General features: G+C 46.6%; 1 protein-coding gene across 1 annotated transcript in view; it reads right to left on the reverse strand.

The window, feature by feature from the left end:
* Positions 1–23,497, reverse strand: part of FAM207A (family with sequence similarity 207 member A) — a 71,472-nt gene that overhangs the window by 21,234 nt on the left and 26,741 nt on the right. The window lies entirely within an intron of this gene.

The raw sequence follows: 23,497 nt of genomic DNA on the forward strand, positions 1-23,497 counted from the left end.
ACCTGGCTCCTGCACACAGAGTCAGTGCTGGACACCTCCCAAAGACAGCAGAGTCCATAATATTTTGTTCAACCCTTGGTGATTTTGAACTTGCTGGCAGGTCAGGCAGGCTGCAAGCAGACTGGGGGCTACAGCGCACCTCAACCTTTAGCCGAACAAATCAAACCCAGGTCGCTGTTGGTTAAGAAATGAGAAATGGGCAAGTAGATCAGATCATCAGCACCATAGGCCCTGTTTTCTCAGACCAGGCAGCTCTTTGAGAAAAGCGTTTTGAGAGACCCTTGCCCCGTGTCCTGCACTCCTGCATGAATCTGGCCTGCGAGCTGGCATTTTCTTCTGAAGACTACCCACAAGAGATGGGAGGACCTACAGGTTCCAGAACTGGGAGCAAAAAGCAAGTTTTAATCTGAAAATATGCAGGCTGATAAAGCTAAGAAGAAGGAAAACACAGGCTGCAGACATGTGCGAGGGTAGGAGGGGGAATGGCAACCTGACATGGCTATCGGCATCCGCCTGCCCAAGCAAAGGCCTAAAAGCCGACATTGAGATGGAACCTGGCTCCTGCACACAGAGTCAGTGCTGGACACCTCCCAAAGACAGCAGAGTCCATAATATTTTGTTCAACCCTTGGTGATTTTGAACTTGCTGGCAGGTCAGGCAGGCTGCAAGCAGACTGGGGGCTACAGCGCACCTCAACCTTTAGCCGAACAAATCAAACCCAGGTCGCTGTTGGTTAAGAAATGAGAAATGGGCAAGTAGATCAGATCATCAGCACCATAGGCCCTGTTTTCTCAGACCAGGCAGCTCTTTGAGAAAAGCGTTTTGAGAGACCCTTGCCCCGTGTCCTGCACTCCTGCATGAATCTGGCCTGCGAGCTGGCATTTTCTTCTGAAGACTACCCACAAGAGATGGGAGGACCTACAGGTTCCAGAACTGGGAGCAAAAAGCAAGTTTTAATCTGAAAATATGCAGGCTGATAAAGCTAAGAAGAAGGAAAACACAGGCTGCAGACATGTGCGAGGGTAGGAGGGGGAATGGCAACCTGACATGGCTATCGGCATCCGCCTGCCCAAGCAACGGCCTAAATGCCTGCCCAGACAGCCTGCCCAGACAGCATGTGGCAGGCAGGGGAAGGACTGAAAAAGGTCTGAAATACCCAGATGCGTGGCAGCCCTAAGGAGCAGCCGATTACTAACAGCTTGTAAAAAAGACTAGTACCTACTATATACCAAATTCAGTATTTGGAAAACAGCTGTTGATCACTGATATCTAATACCAAGTAAAATAACATCACAAATATTTCTACTGGAGATCCGTTGCAGATGCTATAAAATTTTATCTTATCTCCGGTGTTTAAAACAAAATTGACTTTAGTCAACTTTTCTGCTGAAATGTGCTGGGAATTGTGCTACAGGAATGCTGATGGAGGAGCAAGCTCCCCAAAGACCACTCCTCTCACCTTAGGTTATTCTTAAGCCTGGAAAAGAAAAAATACCCTTTTTCTCCCCAAAAGAAACAGGAGAAAGGAATTCAGTGCAACTCTGAAAACAACTCACTGTGGACAACTTCTCTGAAGCTGCAAATCTTTCAGGATGATTTAAACAAAAGCAGGATCATAATTTAGTAATTTCAATGCCTTAAGATCAGAACAAGCCTGCTGGGGCTGGGGGAACTTTTCCATAAAGCCAACAACTACCACCACATTTTGAGTTTCTAGAGGACACGGAGAATGAAGCTGTAGCTTTCACTGCCTCGTGTCCCAGAAAAATATGTTACTGCAGTCAATGCACCCAAGAAGCAAGAAATAAAACCACACCTAGAAGCTATCACTTATTTACAAAGCTCAGGGATGTCTTGAAGGGTTTGCACGTGACTGGTGCTGCTATCCATTTTTCTGTCTCCTGCATAAAGCACCAATGCACGGGCACCCTGCTAGGCCCAGGCCAGCAGGACAGCCGCTGGGACGCAGGGCCAGGCAATAACAGAGACAAACATCTAATCATGTTAAGGGCAAATTTCCTCAATCCATTCACTGTGGTATCAAAGCAGATGCTAAAACAACTAATTGCATGTTCCAATAACCAACTCCCAGTTACCCCCACCCCCGATCACCCCACGTTCCTGCGGTTTCAGGGAAAAAAAGGATGAATCATGAGAGGCTGAAACGCAAATCACGCCCTGATGATCTCTGAAGGGCTGCCTGCACGAGGCACCTCTGCCCTGCCTTTCTGGCTGCCTGAGCCTGTCCAGATTTCAGCGGCGGCGGTGCCGGGGAGATTTGCCCCCTTATCTGAAAACACGCTCATTACTTCATTGGGAAAACAGCGCCTGGCGGGATTTGTAATGAAAATAAAAAAAAAAAATTCAGCCAGCTGGCCAATTCTAGTAATAACATCAATTCAGATTTTTTTTTTCCCCAAACAGCAGCGGAATATTTAAGGAAACACAAAAGCTGTTTTCTTGGCAGAAGTCCAACCTCACTGCAGGCCGGGGGCGGCGGTCAGCACCCACCAGCTGCAGATCACCAGAGGGGTGCGGGGAGGGGAGCTGGACCCCTCCTCTGCCCACCGTGAGCAGCTAGTGAAGTGGACAGTTTCTGCCCTTTTTCACCACCTGCTCCCTGGACACCTCCATTTTATGTATCCCTCCCCGCCCCTCAGGAGGTTGTTTTGCTGCTGGAAGGTGCCAAGTTGTGTTTGGCAACTTCCCGTCGCGATGCTGAGTGCCAAAGCCGTTGGAAACCCACTGGTGAACAGTGGAGGCAGAATTTAGCTAGTTAATTAACAGCACAGACTGTCCCCAAGGTAGTCTTTTATTTTTATTTAGCTTGCAAGCACCTCTGAGATCAAAGCCAGACCGCAGTTCCAGTTTAATTATTTTTCTGTGAAATCAGAAGGGTTTTGGTCCCCCCTCCAGCCCATTCCACATGTAATTTAACAACACTTGCCTTTGAAACCTTGTGCACGGAAGAAAGGTGAGGAAAACCCACTTACGTTAGCTGAGGGTAATTTACATACTGTAAACTTGACAATTATTCCTTTTAGCGAGGATGTGTTTTTTCTTCCCTCTGATCTGCACAATACAAAACATCTCAAATATAAACAGATTTAAAAAAAAAACACAATAGCTTTTTGCCTCCTACATCAAGTGTTTGATACTACTCCTGGCAATCCTCAGGATCCTGCTTTCACGGCAGATAAGCAGATTTTTTTCAGTACGGCTTCCTTCAATTCAGAAGGGTTGAGTTTTTTTGGTAAAGGACTCCTAAGACTAAAAAAAAATATATATATATATGACTGCTTTTCATAAAGGACTCCTTAGACTAAAGAAAAATATATATCCTACCTTAAAAGTCCCCATTTTATCCTTTCTAGGCATTCAGAAAGAAGCTGGACTGGGTTAAAGCCGTAACACTGTGGGCTTCCCTGAGCCCCAAGATCCCACTATTTAAGTTTGACTCCACAACCAAGAGGGTGAAAACGCAGGCTTCACAGTTCCAGGAAACCACATTACTTCGAGGACTTGGCCATGAGCAGAAATATCAAATATGAGCAGAAATATCAAATAAACTGTGCCTGTGCAATGCTACACGAACAGAGGAGGGTCCTTCATGACCAGGCATCTGTTCCCCCCCCCATGCAAAGCTGCAGTGGAGTACTAAGTCCCCCCCTTTGGTACGAGCTATTAAGAAATAGCACAGAGTATTAAATATTATTCCCATAACTCCAATGATACATAACAGTAAAGCTGTTGCTGCTCAAAACATAATATTTTGTCAAAACAGGGTACAGTATAAATTGAAGTTAAACAGCAACAGATGTGTTAATTTTAGCCTCAGTTGTGTAACAGCAGCAAAAATGAGCATATGCCTACAGCTGTGGGTGAGTTCACTAAAGAAATTCAAAGAGTACATCCAAAAGCAGAAGACTGGGTGTGGTTTTTTTATTGTTTTTTAAATTACATAGTGTCACTTGTAAATTGTCTGATACCCTTTTACACTGAAAGGGCCTGGGAAATGTTAAACCACAGTCTCCTGGGGCAAACACAACAGTGGTGTGACCTGACAAGATGCCAGTGCAGAACTACTGAAGGTATTCTTTTTCTTCTAGGAAGAAAGTTGAGGGACAACACAGGCCAGGCAGAAAGTCAGCCAAGATATCCTCCAGCAGAGACGGTGCTCCACGGGAGCCAGCCCGGCAGCTCGCTGCCCTCACCCCACCCAACAGTTCAGCTCCCAACCAGGTGACCTCCAGCTCCACTTCTCCTCCAGAAAGCACTGACACAGAAGTGTCTGGGGAGCCTGGGTCACTAGTGGGACCGAGGCTTGGAGGTGGCAAGGACAGAAGCAGGGGGTTGATATCCAGGCTCTTTGCCCCCTTGCTCTTAGAGGAGCCCCCAGAGACAGCTTGGTAGCCTGTACGTGGTGCACAGAGACCATGGTGGTGGAGTGTTTGGGTTTTACCCAGTCCAAGCCCTGCCACCCTGAGCAGGCTCAGGAACCAGTGTTGAAAGAGAAGATGAGAGCCGCTGCTGGGACAGGGCAGGCTTCACCATGGATACAGCATTTGCTTTTTATGTTCCAAAACAAGCTACATTATTTTTGTTCACACTTAATTATTATACCAGCACGCAGGCTTTTGCCCCCGATGAGGAAGGCATTCTATTTAAAGTGGAATCTGCATTCTCAACCCTTCCAGATCTCCTGGTTATTTAAAGAGGAGCCTACTTCCAAGCCCAGCTTCCAATCCGAGACCCGGAGGAGCTGTCCGACTTGTGTCCTCGTGCCAAGGTCATGCCTCCATCAGGCCTAGTAAACATCCCCAGGCTCTGACCAGCTACAGCAAGGGCACGAAACCTCGCTCTGCAGAAGAGCCAAGACTCATCTCTAGTTAGCCGCATAAGCGCACAAGTGACGTGCCATCTGAAGTGGTAGCAGTTCCCCTCAGGAGGTGACCAAGAAGTCACAATATGCACAGTAGTCGGTGAAAGGCAACTCCAGAAACAACGTCTGTCCTCCCAAGCGATGTCTTAAGCGCTGCAGGCATGCTCAGTCCCTGCCACAAGGTAAAAGTACCTCCCCTCCTGAGGAGTGAAAAAGGCCTCAGACAGAGGAGAAGTCCTCTGTCTTCTCACCTGCACCCTTTCAGCAGCCCTCCCCAGCACAGAGGTTGACATTTCAAAGGTCAGTCTCAGATAGGCACACAGAGGATGCTCAAGGTGGCCCAGTGTGTCACTGTCCTTAAAGCCACTTTTGCAGCTGGAAGGTTATTTTCATAACCAAGGCAGAAAGAGGTAACATGTCTCGGGGAACCTAGACTTCTAAACCAAGTGTGCCATGAGGACTGCAAAATGCCTTGTCTGAGCCAGGTGCTTGGCATTGCCAGTTCATGGCACAGAGAGATCCCAGAAACCACTGTAAGCCTCCTGATAGAGAAGCTATGGCTGCCACAAGGGGCTCATCTGATCTGCCAGGTTGCAGGTTCCTCCCTGGGAAAAGTTATCTTTTGCTCTTGGAAAAAAGTCAGCTTATTTCAGGAGTTATCCTCCCCGTAAAACACGTACAGGGTACAAACATGGTGGGGTCAGAGGCAGAAATACTCCACCACAATTTCTGTAGCATGCAGCCTTCTTAGGGGAGAAACATCCACAGAAGTAGCACTGGGAGACAGCAGGACAACCATGTGGCCTCTGCTTTATTTTGTTTGTGAATTTCCATTAGTGCCTTTCCTGTATTACCTCCACCCTGCTCCAAACAACCTGGAGGGCAGCAAATTAGGTCAGATCCATCACTAGTCCAGGGCACTGAAATGCTTTTTTTCACATACATTTTGCTGGTTTTGGAAAGTTTCTCATAAAAAATTGAAAGAAACTGTGTATTTACTATCAGCATGTCCTGCTGAGTCACTGGGTAGGCGGTGAGACTGAAGAGGGAGAATGAAACACAGGATACCAGACAGACAGTGCTACTGTCTGATATCAGACAGGCCATGCTGCTTCTCCCCTTCTTGACCAGAAAAACATTATGAGATGCAGCCAGGACCCACGGGAAACAAAGCAGCTGTAGAAGTGTTCACTGGCACCTACAGGAAGAGGCAGACTTGCCTACAGCAGGCAAAGTGAACCAAGTATTGAACTCATCTTTCAGAAAGCCTGGCTTTAAGCAAACCCAAGGGGATGAACGGTGACCACCTGACATCTACTAGAACTCTTGAAACTTTGCATGCAGGAAGTACCCTTTTTTTAATAGTTTTTTCTTTAAACTAATTTGTCCTTATTTCATTGCAGATGCACAGTTTTGCCTGAATAATGTAGGTGCTATCACTCACCATCCTTTTTTCCTGCTGCTTGCACATTTGGCTGTCCTTTCTCTGGGGGTCTTGGATGACTACAGTGAGCAACAGCCAAACCAACCTCTGTACTCAGCAGACTTAGAGGTACCCTCTTGCTGTTCTTCCACAGAGCATGGAAGCAGTGAATGAGACAGCTCCTCACCTCTTTCTCAAATGCTTCCCTGGTCAGAGAAAAACACCATTTGGCAAAAGGTGCAACTGCTGAGGATGTTATTGCACCAGTGCAGGAGCTCCACATCATTTGCTAGAAAAAGCATCCCCAGTTGTGTATCCTCACCAACCAGACAGGACAGCTTGCTGCCTGGATTCAACACATCCTTGCGAGAAAAGATGCTGGATTACTTTTTACTTATTTCCCTTCATGTCTCTTCTGCACCCAGAAAAAAAAAACAGTTCTCAGTACTCCCCGAGCTGTAATACTTCAAAAACCACAAAACCAACGCAGAAAGGCTCACCCACAGACAGGTACCCTGCGAAACACATGCCATGTTAGGGACTTTGTGAGACCAGGTATGATTTTGTTCAAGAAACAGGGTTTTCCAGCTTTGGGAGAATGAGTTTGCTTTCAGGAAAAGACATTTCAATCCCCCCCATCCCTTTTCATGTCCACAGAAAAAAAAAAAAGGGGTGATGTACATTCAACAAGTGTGTGTACATTTCTTCCAACAAAAAAGCAAGAAGTCCTCCAAAAGTATCCTGAAGTTCCACAGTGCAAATAAGATACTCTTATTTGTCAAGGAATGGCACATCCAAAAAAGTTGACTTTTTCTTTGCTGCTTCTGGCACGTATTTGCTTTCTGTGCAGCCCCATAAACAGTTTAAATACCTGTGATCACAGTGAATTTTATGCCCAGCAGCAGTCAGCAAGTGCTGCTGCAGCTTCTAGCCTTAGAAAAGGTCACCCAGTCCAAAGAGAAGCAAGGGGCTAGGGCATCAGTGCACGTTTGAGACACTCCAAACAGCTCAGTTCATGAGATTTCTTTCAGGTTTCGTGACAAGCCATCTTGTCCTTCTTGCACACCCTTCTCTGATGACAGCAAATTACATAGGGAACAGCCATGGAAGATAGAACTTGCAGTGTCTGCATGTGAGGCAGAATGCATGGCAAAGGCTTCTTGCAATCAAGCTGATCCAAGGAGTTGTAAGTCTGCAGCAGAGCCTTGGTTTTTCCACACTCAGCCAAGAAACCTGACCATCTCCAACCTCCTGCCTTACTACTGCTAGCAGAGAAACACCACCAGCCAGCTTCTGAGGGCAACTTCATGGCCCCAGTCACCTCAGAGGGGAGAACCAGCCAGGCTTTCTTTGCTTTCATCATCCACGTAGAAGCCTAAGAGTCAAGTCTCCAAGAAGCTGGTGGAGCTGAGGCCAAATGCTGCTTCAGGCAGTGCCAGGGGAGCCTGGACCCGCAGTGCCACTATGCGTTTCCCTCCCTCACCTAAGGAAAACAAGTCTGATCTGCTCAAGATATTCCTAAAGAAATACGAACAAGCGCATCTCTGCCAGCTCTCAGGTTAGAAAGCTAGTGAGCTTATATACTGGCATTAAGCATTACTGTACAGGTAAAGCAGCTTCCTCTGTTGTAATTCAGACATAGGGGACAACAGTGCTATGCGAAGCCCTCAAGAGAGGGCTGCCCCTGGGAGCACAGGCAGCTCTCGCTACCCAAAGGCGTCAGCCTTCCCAAAGTTGCAGCACCCACCCCTAGCAAAAGTTTTGCAAATAAGCAGCACGTAACCCCCTTGGGAGTACACCCACTATATCTGCTTCCCTGCTCCTGCTGGGAACGAGACCTGATCCAACAGGATTTGCAGTGTCTCTGTTCAACTGCCAATTCCTTCCCTTGTCTGTGGAAACCTAGCAAGCTGCTATTCCTCCCCTTCCTTTCATCCAGCACTCACGCTATTTCTGGGAAGTAGCACGTAAGCTTGGGGTATGAAGCACTCCGCAGTAGCCCATGCACTCACAGCCCAGGTCAGCCGTGGTGTAAGCTAGGACTGAAAGCAGCCTCATTACTATCCTCTTCTCATCTCTGCCACAGACACTTCTGACCTATTTCTTTCTCAAGTTTTGAACAATTTGACATTTCTTCCAATGTAACAGAAAAATAAAATCCTGCTCCCTTCAGCAAGAAGGCTGGCACTTGGTCTCTGCAGAGATGGTTTCCAAAAAAAATCCCTAGAGATCTGAGAGTTCAGGCCCTCAGCTCTCACTAGCATGCAGTCTCAAATGCCATGCTTAAAGTCAAACAAACCCAAAATTAAATAGCCACATCACTTTCCAGATTGTGTGTTGGGGGCACTTTCTTTGTGCAAGCATGACTGACACATGTAGTGTCATACCTTTGACATGAAAAGACTACAGAGACAAGGAGGTCAGCCACAGGAAGAAGTAGTGAAGAACGCCCTGAGCATTATATCACATGTAAAAAGGCTACAGAAAAGATAAGAGAGGCTGTGTTCCCTTTTTTAAGCACTAACTTTTGGGAAAGGCTTACAGCAAGGGCAGACCACACACTGCTACAAGGTACTTGGAATCTCTCCATTGAGCTGGATGCGGAATCATAATGCTGTTAGTTACAAGATTCCTGTGCAATTAGTGAGAAAGGTCAAAATCAAACCAAGTGGGTTAGCGCTGACCACCCCCTGAACGGCTGTGAAGGGTGTGCACACCCACAGACGCTGTCACAGCCTTCCACCAATGAAGCTTTCCACCGGCTCAGCGCTGCAGCTCCCCTCCATCACTGTCTTCCTCTTCTTCATCTGCCTCCTCTCCTCCATGTCATGTGCTTCCAGATAAGCAACAAAGAGAAGTTGACCAGCTGGAGAGCATCTTTGCGGAAAAGGCCCTGGGGGTCCTTGTGGCCACCAAGTTCAACATGAGCCAGAAATGTGCCTTTGCAGCAAAGGCAGCCAATGGTGTCCTGGGATGCTTTAGGAGGAGTGTTGCCAGCAGGTCAAGGGAGGTGATCCTTCCCCTCTGCTCAGCACTGGGGAGGCCACACCTGGAGTGATGAGTCCAATTCTGGGCTCCCCAGTAGAAGAAAGATACGGACTTACTGGAGTGAATACAGCTAAGGGCCACTAAGATGATTAAGGGACTGGAGCATCTTTCACTTGAGGAGAGGCTGAGAGATCTGGAAAAGAGGTGGCTCAGGGGAAATCTTATCAATGTGCATAAATACCTGATGGGAAGGAAGGAGAAGAGGGAGCCAGACTATTCCCAGTGGTGCCCAGTGACAGGACAAGAGGCAATGAGCATGCATTGAAACACTTGGGTTTGGGATAATTTTTTTGTTTTTTTAACTGTGAGGGTAGTCAAACACTGGAACAGGTTGCCCAAAGACGTTATGGAGTCTCCAGGTCTCCATCCATGGAGATATTCAAAACCTGACTAGACACAGTCCTGGACAACCTGCCATATCTGCAGCTTGAGCAGAGGCTGAACTAGATCATCTTGAGCAGTTCCTTGCAACCTTAAAGTGCACCTACTTTCAACGCCCCTATAGGAGGGCTATCCTTTGGGAAAGATACTTGCTGTAAAAACAAAACACTTGCCTGGCATGGCATGGGAAAGCACCATGGAAGATTTTTCATCCCTACCCTTGCCTGCTGCTGATTTAAAAAAAGATCAGTGCCACCAGCAGAGCACACAAGCTTAGCGCAGATCAGCCCTTGACTCCAGCCTCAACACACTGGAGTGTGTTGATCACGCTGATCACCTGCTGATCACGCAGGGTAGCAGGGTTTTGCTTTCCAGTTTGTCTTCCATAAGGCAAGAGCACTGGAAGTACAGACAGCTGGGGCTTCCCAGCTGCCCCAACAGGACACGACCCACCTTCCTGGCTGGCCAGCATGATGTGGACAGATCCATTCCCTTTTGAGCCCATGCTCAGTTTACATGCAGTGAGGAAAGCACACAGATCTGTGGCTCCCTTCTCAGAAAAGACCTGCCCTTGCAAAAACAGTATTTGAAAAGTCACCTTGGCAACAGAGTTCCTTCGAGCAGGCATCTGTAAGGCAATGACTCATTGGTTTGCCATCGCAACCTGAAAACAAGGTACCGGGGGCATGCGGAGGTGTAGTTCTGAGCTGTCTTTACCTCCTGCAGCAAATATTTTTAAGGTTCGTACAAAACCATGGACACCACTAAGGTGCACCACTGAAGTAAACTCCAGGGAGTCCACAGCCCGGCACAACCTGGACAGTTGGCAAGTCCCATTCCACAGAGGATAAAAATTTATATTTTAACAACAAAGAAAGATATATGCACAAGAGGTATTTGTGTGGATATTGCAGTTTCGATAGGGAGCAGTGGGAAGAATAGAATACAGTTTCTATAAAAGCTTAAACAGCAACAAATATCTGGAATGAGATTTATTCTGAGACCAAAAGTAATTCATGTTTACCAATGAGTAAATTCTCTCCTTAGGGCTTACTAAGGGAGACAGAATACTGAAACATCCCTATGCTTTTTGACAATGCCTTGCAGGCTTGTATTTTAAAGAGATTTTCCCCAAAATACCCTTTCCATTCCTGCTAATGAGATTACCTTTGACTACATTGTCCTTTGAAAAGTTTGATAAATCAGTAGTTCAATACCTTCTGCAGTATTACATATTGAAAGATCTAGATCTGAAAGTGTTACACTATTTGATTTTACCTGGTGTTTGTAATTTATGCAAAATGCAGCAAAACATTAATTTAGCATAATTTCCTTGTCTTTTAAGTGTATATTAGCTAGTAGACAATTAAGTGGGCATTCTCTGGGAAAGTTTTTCATTTCCAGCCACTGCTTCCTCTTGCATTTGTTTTGGTACCTGGCATTTCTTTTACAAGTGTATTCTTACCTATCACTTCATAAAGCTGCTCTTTCAGCTCCTTAGAGGAGCCAGCTCTGCTCAGTTCTACTTGTTCCTACATTCTCAATGCATGGATTTAGTGGTGACCATGCAAACCAGTTTTCATTCTCCTTCCCTAGATTTGACAACAGGCAGATTTCTTCCCACCTGAATTTCTCCACTTCAGTCCTTAGTTTCTGAAGAACTCCTTTAATGGGACTGCAAACAAAAGACTTTTGTTTTATCCAAAGTACTGATTTTACTGTTTAACAGTTTTATATAGTTGAAGCCATCCTATACCTCAGACAATTTTGTAGCTCCTGCAAGTCGTGCACAAGAGAGATTTAGACATAACTGGTTTATTCATATTTATGAACACACTCGTATGTTTACCATAGCTGTGTTTTAACCACAGGTATTTTTCCTCAAAATACGCAGCAGAGAACTTCATTTTATGCTGCATTTCCCTCAATGCCAAAGCAGTGGCCTGATGGGGAAAGGAGAGAGGGCAGACAACAGTAGGGAAGAGGGAGAAAAAAAAAGTATTTAAAGATGCTCAGAGGAACAACTTCCAAGGCAGACAGGCAAATATGTCACTGTCAGGTGCCACTGCAGCACTGGCAGCAAACCAGCCATGCGTGGAAGGATGTGCGAGACGATACCTAGAACAAGTTGTGGAGTTGCTTCCTGTCCGTCAGGGATTACAGCAGACACTACAATGTGTTACGGGCAGAGTCCCACCTTCCCCGCCACTTCTCCAGATAATACATTTCATGGATTCATTGGTTTGTTTAGGAGCACTGAGTTTTCCTCATTCCCTTGAATCCAGGTTTAGCATCTAAAGCCATTTTCCTGCACTGGGTTTAAAACAGGACACGGGGGAGATGTAGACAGTATCATCTGAAATTATTTCTTTCAACTGAAATGGGGAAGGACGGGCAACCGGACCACATTCACCGTGCAACTCAGTGAAACAAGCACTTGCAGGAACCTCTGCCTTAACCAACTGACAAGGCAGGGATGCAGCCAGCAGGAAGAGCTGCAGCTGGACCTTTCCTCGGATGGAGATGGAGGAAAAAAGGCAGGAGGAATCCCAGGGTCAGTCCTTCTGGTACTGCTGAGTGAAGGCAGCATACGCTTTACCTGACAGTAAGAGTTGGGGAAGGAAGAGACACTAAGAAAACAGTCACACAGCTAAATATTATCTAAAACTCAAGACAAGGCTGCACCTTCAACCCTCCCTTTGCATCTACTTCAATGCAAATACACATGAAGGTACAGAAAGAGATGTTGTTTCTCCAGTAACATGCAGCTTAAGATCCTTGCGCAGGCCAAAAGCGCAGCTCTGTCCCTTCTCCACTGTCCCTTCTCCTTCCTGGAGAAGTGCACAGTAAACCCAGGCTGTCAGAACAAGCTTTGCATGGAAACACGGCACAAAGTAACAGCAACAGCGCTAGCATCCCTGGGCCGTTTCAGTTTGCCTGAAAATGTTTTCAGTCTCTAGAGTTTTCCGTAAAGCAGACTGCCCTTTGGATGGTCTCCAAGTGCCGTCCTCTCGCTGTGCAGAAGCACACCACACCTCGCTGTGATTTTTGCTAAAACACTAACAATTGGTGGCAAATGCTTCTTCTGTCCTGGGAAAGCCTGCAGATTCCAAATTCAAACTACTTCAGAATTTAAGGATAGGTTAACAGAGATTACAAAACTATCTCCATCAAAATCCTTTTGTTTTAATGCTTTCCACTTTGTTGCAAAATGAAATTATTTCAAATTTTTTTCCCAATTTTCTTTGGCTCTTCCTCACAAACAATTCAGGGATACAAATGGATTTTTAGGCAGTTTTTCATTAGAAAATGCAAATTAGGAACGACTCTATAAAGAAAAAACAGCCCTAAGACTGTCCCACAGTAACCAGACATCCTGCAGGACCACTCCATGAGATGCCTTAAAACATGGAGAGAAGTTGTTATATCTACACTACTAGGGTAAAAAAATTTTTACAAAGTTGTGTGCTTACAAGGAGTGCAGGATGTAACTGGAAAACATACAAAAACAGAGACAGCATTATGCAGGCAAACCTCAGTCTGATATCACCTGAGTCAGCAACAGCATTTGTCCAAAGGGGAAAATGACACAGCAAACCATTTTTTAAATGATATTTCTAATAACAGTCCCCCTCACCCTTCTCCAAGCAGCATACAAGCTTGGTTTTCATTTATGGCTATTTCCAAGCTTTGAATCTAATTGCCCTCCCTACATTCATGTCCCACAAGTCAAGTCACAGCTCCAGCCACTCCATACAGAGCAGGATGTACCACAAGTACCATGGTCTTCAACTCTACAGTCCATCCACTCTATTTTAGGACAATTTGACTTGAGTATTTGAAAATACTTCTTGCAGGTTTGTTCAGACTCTCTAGTTTGGCTGAGACTGGGTACTCAATGTCCAAAATCCAAAACAAGTGGCATGCCTCAGGGGTCCCTACTTCGAGATCAGTAACAAGTGGCATGCCTCAGGGGTCCCTACTGGGACCGGTACTGTTCAATACCTTTATTAATGACATAGACAGTGGGATTGAGTGCACCCTCCGCAAGTTTGTGGATGACATCAAGCTGAGTGGTGCAGTTGATTCACTTGAGGGAAGGGATGCCACCCAGAGGGACATGGACAGGCTGGAGGAGTGGGCCCATGTGAACCTCATGAAGTTCAACAAGGCCAAGTGCAAGGTCCTGCTACACTGCAACTATGCTAATTTGAACTGCCACGTAACTGGCTAGCCCAGTATTTAAATCCCCAAACATCTTAAAACTTTCATAATAAAACCAGGTTTAGCTCATCACAGACACTGCAGTAACTAAGCAGGACGGACACAAAGGAGAAAACTCTCTATCTCCCACCCCATTCATTCAGGTCAGTCTACCTGATATTTTTATGCTAGTTGTAGCACTGGGGAAAACCAGCAGAGACACAGTTTCAAGTTAAGCACACAGCTCATATTAAAGACCGCCTCTGACCAGAAGTTTTCAAAGATTTTTGATGGACAGAATCCAATGTGAACTGGTAGCAAGATTTCACAGCAGAGAAACATTTTTTTCCCATCTGTGCTTCTTAAGCCATGTGTCCACAATGGCTCTCTGTAGGCTCTCTGCAGGTCTAAGGGAGGTGCGAGCATCGGAGCAATGGAGACCAGCAGAGAGCAAAGAGGACAAGTTGCATTTATTTGCACCCTCTTTGATGTGGAGACCTGGCAGAGGAAGGCATCTTCCAGCAAGCACCTATTCAGGTCCTGAATCAGGTCAACCACTGACAGATATGCCGTCTGAGTAAGAGAGAAGCACTTTCCAGGAAGCCCCCAGAAGGCGGGATGTTAACTGGAAGTACTCCAGCCTGGCTTCCAACAGATGAGAGGATTTAGCAGTAACCACTGAGGTAGTGTAGGGCTTCTCCTGGAAATTTATGACCAGCAGAGAATAATGAGCAAGAACAGGCAAGAAACAACAGTACCAGCAAAATAGCAATGCCCAGACCACCACTGGCCAAGGGATTTGCAACTATTAAAAGGCAAAAATGAAAGCAAACACAGCACGCCACTCCAAGGTCTCTACGCCTTTCCTCTCAACACACACACACAACGCTACTTAAGCTGGTAGGTAACAAACATTACTGGAATGACATACTGTTACACATAATTAATATATTAACTAATTTGACTGCTGAGTGCACTGTGATCAATACTTAATTATATTTCCAGGCAATACAACAATGTCAGCCAGAAATTGAATTGAGTAGACAATGCAGATACATAACTTCAGGGTAAAAACAAAACCACCCCAAGAACAGCAATAAGTGGGACTTGCACAGGAATTTCAGCAGCGCGCACAGAGTAGAGAACAGATCACATCATAGATGTCTTCACAGTGAAGGAGGAAGAACTGAGCCATGAAGGTCAAGAGAAGAATGTCAAAACTGGCTGAAATGATAGGTTCAAATGACAGGAAGATAAGGATGAAGCTCTTGCACAGAGAGAATGGAGGGAGGGAAAGCAGGAACAGCTAGGGAAGGGGCAGAAACATGGGCATTAAAGAAAGCTGGACATCCACAAGACACCATTAAGTGTACAGTGAGGCTTGTCTTCCAACATACAGGTGCAGGGCTGCCAGGCAATTGATGCCATGGCGAAACCGAAGCACACAGAAAGCCCACCTGGGCAGATGGGGAGAAGAGATGCTTTCAGGAAGGCAGGAGGACCATTTCTGTTCCCAGCCTGGTGACCTGCAGAGGCTACCCACTCAGCCTTCTCTTCTCTACAGGGCACCTGAGGCACAGATCAGGCAAGTTTTATCCTCTCCTTTCATCAGTGGAGAAGGAATAAGCATTCAGAGGCACAGCAAAAGGCAGAGAAAAGCTGGGAGAGGAGAGGTTTTCCCCCTCCATTACTTTCTCAGTCTCTAGTTTGCTAGAGGGGCATCAAGTACTTCACCCCAGCACCTTCCCTTTCAGAAATAACCGTGCTCATGCCAATCAGTTCTTTGCAGAAAAATCTGAACCTATTACTTTTTAAACAGGACAGCTGGCCCAAAAGTAATGTCCAAGCCTGATCTCTGCATCCCACCATTCCCCGTGGCAGCCCCTATTCCAAAGGTAACAAGGACTTGAACTTGCCCAAACTAGCAGAAGACTGCCTAAAATTTAGTCCTGAAGCTCTCCCTGCTTCACAAGTGTCCAGAAATACAAGGACACAAAGGAAGCACATGTGTGAAACTGGGAGAAATTCGACAAAAACTCTTGAAGATCCACATAAGTATTCTTCCCAGCTAACAGTCTGCCTGCCTCTCCTTGGGAGATTTTCTAAATTAGCATCTGAAGTGTGCATTGTCTTCCAGTTGTGCAGAACCCTGAGCCCATGAGTCAATTTAGCCCTGAGGAAAAGGATTTGCCAGGTGTCCCTGGCTGAATCCATTCCTTTAATGCTGTCCATAGCAAGTAGCTACCTCGGGATGCCTTTTTAGCAAGAGAGCATGCTCAGAAAGCAGAGGGGATGCTCGATCAGTAGGAAGGACTATCATGCCACCATGGTCCAGGGAGCTGTATGGCCTCAGGCTCAGTCTGCCTTTAAGTTCAGAGAGAGCAACTTCAGCAACAGAGGTGTGACAAGGAAGCTGAAATGTCCCTCCTCTGCTTTCCCACCCCAAAAGACGTTCCATTAAGCAAAAATAGTGCTTCAGCTTCTATAATCAAGCTGGGATTCCACCAAAATACATATTCCAGAAAAACGTGTCAGGCAACAGACAAAAAGCCTGAAGTGTAGCCAGCCACACCTAAGGTACGCAGGCCTCAGCCTCTGCTAGACTATGCATCAGAGAAGGAGCCTTGACTTAATTTAGTAAACTCTCTATTCAGTAAATCTGCCTTCTTGGCACACTAGCAGCCTTCTCCACTACATGCCTGTACAGGCAATGTTTCCAGCACGCCACTCCAAGGTCTCTATATGCCAACACCCCACCTACTGTTAAAGGGATTGCTCCCATCAATCAGCAAATATCCATCAGCACAGCGAGAGCAGTCATTTCTGCACAAGAGCCTCGCATTCATGTTAAAAATCAGAATAACTTCCTTCTAATACAAATGGAAGAGAGCTAATTTAAGTCTCCAGCGTGGCTTTCCGCCCATGTCCCAGTCTATGAAGAAGAGGGGACTGCCTGTGCAGACGCACTCCTCATACTCTGCTGTGATGCTGACAGGATGCTCGGGGGTGCTTTGGAGAGCAGGGAAGAGGTCTGGAAGGTGCTGACCTGCTCCAGGGAATACTGAATGCAATATTGGATTGCTTGTCTCTAATGGAACTAGAGAAAAAAAAAACCAATTGTAATCAACTTCTCTGTTAATGACACAGAGACAGGGCTGTTTCCTCTGGAAAGATCGACATGCAATGTGCAGCAGTATCAATACCAGCAGCATTATCAACACATGACATTTGGAAACTTGGCACAGAAACAACAGCAGGCAGACTCCAGCAAAGAGTAGCTCAGGGTGCAGGCAAACAAGAGCTTAGCTACAACAGCAGCAGCCTTCTACCATGCCTCCCACACACCCTCCTACCCCAGCTCTGGTGTGCATCTCCAATAGAAAAACCTAACTTGCTTCCACCAGGTTAGTTTTCTGCTAGTTTAGAGAGCTGAACCAAATCAAGTCAGCATCAGGCCAGGAAGACACATAGTCAAGAGAAGGGGGAGGAGGAAGCAGGCCTCCTCATCTTCAGCAGCGACAAGTTGTTTGAGACAGCTGGACTGATCTTTCAGACTTCAGCCTCGAGGTCTAAAGTGCCCATAATCTATTTTAGACAGAAGTTAAAATTTATCAGTAGCAACATAACTCTAGGCCAACTGTTATCTTTATTCCAGCCTGACATGAATAAGCACATGAGCGCTCCAATTCCCCCGGACAGGCCCACAAGCAAGGGCAGAGGTAGTATCTGCAGAACCTCTCGGGACTGGAAGAACAGCGGGGCTCAAGGGGTTTGGCACTAGCGGTATCTACAGCCTTCTACTTCTTCAGCTCACCAGTTTGTTTTTCATAATAGTTATTAGGCACTGGAAGTTTAAGTGCCCAGCTAAGCATTTTGAGGAAAGTACTGCTATACTCCTCAGCTTTTCCCTGCTGGTTGCTGTCAAAAGATTGGGATTGCCCAACTTGGCTACCCTTTTGTTCTACCCCGGTACACCAACTCATATGCCAAACTACGTGGGAAGGTGGGGAAGATCTTGTCATAGTAAGAAGTTCAGCAGCGACAGCACTGACCAAGCCCTGAGAAACAAGAGAAACCTGAAAATCATTGCTTCATGCCTCTGGCCTAAAGATCTAACTTGGTAATTCCAGCAGTGGGCAGGACACTGGAAATTAAGTACAATTTCAGAGTTTGATTAGTGGAGATTTTTTTGTTTAAAAGTTTCCTTCACCAAGCCCAGACCAGAAAACCCTCAATGATCTACTAAACTCACGCAAAAAAAATAATAAAGGGATGAAGGACTGCAATCTGGGAATACTACTGCCTGGTGCCTAAATTACTCTAAGTAGATTAGCTGAACTGCTGTGGCACGAGATAAATCTGTTCTAAGGCAGAGTGCAGTCCTCTCCTCTGCTCTCTGCATGCTGCCAGGAGCCCAGGTGTTAAAGTCCTGTTGATAGTTTGGAACAGAATAAGCAGCAAGGCCGAGCTGGATCCTGAAATACATCCTGATTTCAAGCATCTTCTAGATTTGTTCAAACCAAGCAATAAAAATGCATAATGGTGTGCTTCAAAGGGCCGAGAGCCCTGTGTCTAGCCTCCGCAACACTGAGGGCAGGTGACCCAGTTCACTGTCCAGAGGCTGGGCTGACCCATCACATCCCTCACCTTGCAGGCACAGCTCCCCCACCCACAGGAACCACAGAAATGCAGACTTCTCACGATCAGTCAAGGAGGGGAAGAAACAAACCTCCTAATCAAACATCCCAGCATTGATTCCTACCCTGATAGCAGCCTGGAAGTACAAAACAGAACTGGCTTCAGAAACAGCTCAGGGGTCAACATCAAACCAGCAGGTTTTGACCTGCTTTAACACCAGCTCATCAACAACCTGAAAAATCTTCCTTCCTCCCCAATTTCACCTTCTCCTTTAATGTTTCCAGCTACAGATTTCTCAGCTGGGTTCTGCCTCTTCCCGAGGACCTAATTAGAAGAACAAACAGCCAAAAGGCAGCCGCCACAGCTCCACCGGGAAATAAGGCAACATGTGGTATGGGAGAAGGAAGCGACCAGAGGCAGAACCTGGCATGACACCACGGCTTCATTTCCCAGCCAGACTCAGACACTACCTCAGGTTTGACTCCAGAAGAACCATGTTGTTAGACAGGAGGAGGTAAGGGAGGGGGAGCAGCTGGCAGAGGACTCCTAACAGGGAAACCTGAATGCATGCTCTGAATAAAGAGCTTTTGGGGTGAATCCTGACCACATCTCCCACATCTGTCTGTTGAACAGTTATGATGAACACTGCTACAGGATCTCCTCCCTCTCTTCTTCCCCACAGATTACTTGAGTAACAGCTGAATAGTTTAGTCTCCCACGGCACAAGTGCCTCTCCTCCTACAGTCCCGTAACTGTCCCATGAATGAGCTTTCCAGCATCTCCACAGTACTCTCTTGCTTTCCTACTCACTCTCTAGGGGTACTGGGATGTCAACACCTCCATCTCAATACCCAGAAGGGAGATCTTGGTAAGAGATCAGGCCACCAAGACCACAAAACACGACAAAACTATCACCTGAAGGCTATGCCAGGAAGCTGGCGCTAAAAGGCTGTGCAAGCATACCAAGGATGCAGTAGCTTTCAGATACAGATGACAAGGAAGAACGTGCCCACACTGGCTCTTGGAGAGTACCTGATGTGAAGAAAGCAGGCAGCCAGAGAGATGCCCTCCTGTGCAAGCCAAGGCGTGCTCAATGCAGCGCTACTGCACACTAGCTGAGCATCTTGCATGCAAAGGTTTCAAAGTTACATGGGATCCCAGCACCAGCTGCTATAGCAACAGGCTTCTTCCTTCTGGCATGTCAATACCTCGGCACTCTAACAGGAGGTCCAACCTCCTCGTCTCTTGCTGACCTTCTCTGGACTCTAAACTTTCCCCCACAAGGACCTCAGGAAAGAGAAAAGCGGGAAATAAAATGTCGATGATTCTGCCCCTCTACTCCACTCTGGTGAGACCCCACCTGGAGTACTGTGTCCAGCTCTGGAGTCCTCAGGACAGGAAAGACACGGACCTGTTGGAGCAGGTCCAGAGGACGGCCACAAAAATGATCAGAGGGATGGAACACCTCTCCTATGAGGAAAGGTTGTGACAGAGTTGGGGTTGTTCAGTCTGGAGAAGAGAAGGCTCTGGGGAGATCTTATTGCAGCCTATCAGTACTTAAAGGGAGCTTATAAGAAAGATGGGGACAGACTTTTTAGCAGGGCCTGTTGCGATAGGACAAGGGGTAATAGTTTTAAACTAAAAGAGGGTAGATTCAGACTAGATATAAGGAAGAATTTTTTTATGATGAGGATGGTGAAACACTGGAACAGGTTGTCCAGAGAGGCAGTAGATGCCCCATCCCTGGAAACATTCAAGTCAGGTTGGACGGGGCTCTGAGCAACCTGATCTAGTTGAAGATGTCCCTGCCCACGGCAGGGGGGTTGGATGAGAGAAGACCTTAAGGTCCCTTCTGACACAAACTATTCTATGATTCTAAGAAGGAAAATACAGCGGATATGCATAACATTTGGTGACACACACAGGCCTACCTCTGCGGCCTGACTGACATGGTCTTACAGGTTATATGTAGTGTGTTTGCAAATAGCAAATTCATAACTGGTCCCAGACACATACAGAGTATAGGATACACATAAAATCAGTGGTACTGCATCAGCCACCCCAGTGCCCAGTTTGGCCCAAAGCGGAGAGGGAGGAGTATGTGGCTACTAAATTAAAGATGCAAGCATGACAGAAACTTCCCTTTGGATGTGCATGTGGGAATTTTGCAAGGAATAAACAGACACAGCTTGAATTTTGGAATAAGCCAGTGAACAGAAGAAAACAGAATGGGAAGAGAGACACAGGAGAGGACTAAAAGCTCTAGTCTGCTTTAGGAATGGGTGTCAGGTGAGAAGGAGGGTTTGGGCAGAAGACCACACGATCCAAGACTTTGCAGCATGCAGAGACCGAGCATCAGAGGTACATTTAACAGATTCACCACGGGGACTGCTGCTCTGTTAGTTAGCTTGGGCAGCCTCCTACTCCTTCCAATCCTCTGTGGGATGGGCTGAAATCCAGTCCTACGTAACCCCACGTAACACTGGGAGTTTGCGATTAATTAAGCTAGCTGAGAGCAGGAGCACAGACACAGTGAAACTGAAGGGCGTTCCCTGTCTCCAGCTTGATGGTGGAGAGACTGGGCAAAATGATACGTTACACACCGTCACCCCGACAAACCAGCCATAGCGTTTAACCAGACATGAACTGCTGCAAAAATCCTGCCATACGCTGTAGGGTGGAAATCTATCATCACAGCAGCTCTCATGACTGGTATGGCACATGATGGCAGGGCAGGGGAAGAAGGGGGGCCACGGCAGGAGGCTTCTCTTCCCTAGGTCAAGGCTTGCTATGGGACAACTCGCCTCTCTAAGCTCGTCTCTCTCTGAAGTGCTGAACAAGCTGCTCTGGCTTCCCATGATCACATGCCCAAGCCCAGGAGAGCAAAGCTCCAGGCTGCAGAAAGGACCACGCTGGGACGTTAACCAGACGCATCCTTTGCTGGGACAAAGGGGCAGGAAGAAGGTTCAAGCCTCTAAGGAACCCCCGGTGCCTGATCCTGGGTGAGACTAAACAACAAAGAGGAAGAAAAAAAGGCTTGCCCCACCTTATTTTCTTTCAGGTAGTGCATGAATAACTGGTGATGAGTTTTGCCTTTCAGTGCTGCACTAGTTAATCCAGTCCCTGCCCTTTACAACTGATCGCTGCTTTCCACCAAGCCCCCAAACAGTTGCTTCCCAGCCACTTGGGCTCAGGTTACCCTTTTTCCAGGCCAGCAGAGTCAGCATTTCTATTGTCGACTATATTCTTGCCCTGTTTGCTTGTTTAACAGTAATCCCTCCTCCCTAGTGCTACAGTAGCCGGACATTTCCCGTCTTGGTCGTAGCCCTTATTTTCCAGACAAAACCTGTACACCCTAACACGGAGCAGATGCCTTGTATCTTACAGAAAGGCTATGTGTTACACTTCTGTACTTTACCTGAGATAGCACTGCCAGCAAACTCCTGCCACATGCAGTGGACAAATTTCTTCCCCTCTTCTTTTTTCCTCACCAATTAATTCCATGACAGATCTGAAGGCCAGTGGGAAGCACAGGAGAGAAGAAAGTAAGTACAGACTAATGACTGCAAAACAGACTGGCAAGATTTAGCAATTTTCAGCCGATTACAAGAATGCTACAGAGAGAAGGGAAGAAAAAGCCCAAAGCCTAACTTGAACCCCTGAAAATACTTTTAAATCAGATCCTCTCGATTCCAGCAGGTCTGCCATAGAATTGTATTAAAGGCAACGGTGCAAGGTCAGATTCTTAACATTTTCATTTCAGTTTTTAAATTGCACTAGAAATACAGTGACAACTTTATGCTAATACAGTCAAACGGCAGAATTATTGCATGAATGTATTTCGGACTAGGATCAGGACAGAAACAAGAAAATTCCACTTTGGCACGGCTTAGCTGTGCCCCTGGCATCCCCTTGGCCCCATCCCCAGCTGTAGGTGTCTGTAGCTTTGGGAGACAAAGAAGAGTCACTGGAACTGTGGTTTGGAGGGAACATCCAGCGTCCTCGCAGGCTCTTCACAGCACACAGAGGGTGACAAAAGCATCACTGCTGTGAAGCGCATGGCTACATATCTCTTACTGCTGCAAGGACAGACGTTACTGCCATGTACAAAGCCTAACTAGCAGAACAGATGAATACAGGAGAAGTCTCCAACATCCCTCCTGCACATTTCCAGGAAGCCTGCTGCCTCTATCCTTTTGCTGGTTTTCATTTGAATACCTCTTCTTTGCAAGGCTCCCCAGAGATTGACGTACCACAGGCACTACTGATTGGCATTCGAATAATTCAAGATTAGCAGCCCATGTGTTTCAGTAAAAAAAGTCCCCTCCATAGCATTACAAATCCAGCTGCCCAGTTATGCAGTAGACATGATTAAAGCATCTGCACAAATTAGGAGATATGACATCACCTGCAATTGCAAGCCAGGGTTGCAAACACAATGGAAACCCCAAAACGTGACATGCACGAGAGATGCAGCCAGCCTAACATAATGCACACTGGGAACAGCCATGGCCAGCCCACCCTTGCCTTTCACTCTGTCCAGTGAGCAAGCGCTGCTCCTGCCAACCATCAGCAGAAGCTACACACAAAAACCTCACAGAGCTTTAACAGAAGACACTTTGAGGACTTGAGTTTGAGCCTTGGTGTCCAGCTTTACCACTAGTAAATAGTACCATTGGGCTAAGAACATACCAGGCCTGACCAAAGCCTCATGCAAGCCAATACCACATGTCCAACTGGGCCAGCGATGAATGCCCAAGTATAGAGTGGGTGCATTTAGTACCCCCCAATGTATTTTTATTTTGGGAGATCTGACCAGTTGCTTTAAAGCTCATGTAGGTACCAGAAATTCAGAACACCTGTGTGCAAGGAGCCCTACAACTTAACTGCCCTTTTCCTGAAGGATCTTTGCCCATCCTGAA

This window comes from Aptenodytes forsteri, unplaced genomic scaffold (genome assembly GCF_000699145.1).
Source record: "Aptenodytes forsteri isolate BGI_AS27 unplaced genomic scaffold, ASM69914v1 Scaffold198, whole genome shotgun sequence".
Classification (NCBI taxonomy): Eukaryota; Metazoa; Chordata; class Aves; order Sphenisciformes; family Spheniscidae; genus Aptenodytes; species Aptenodytes forsteri.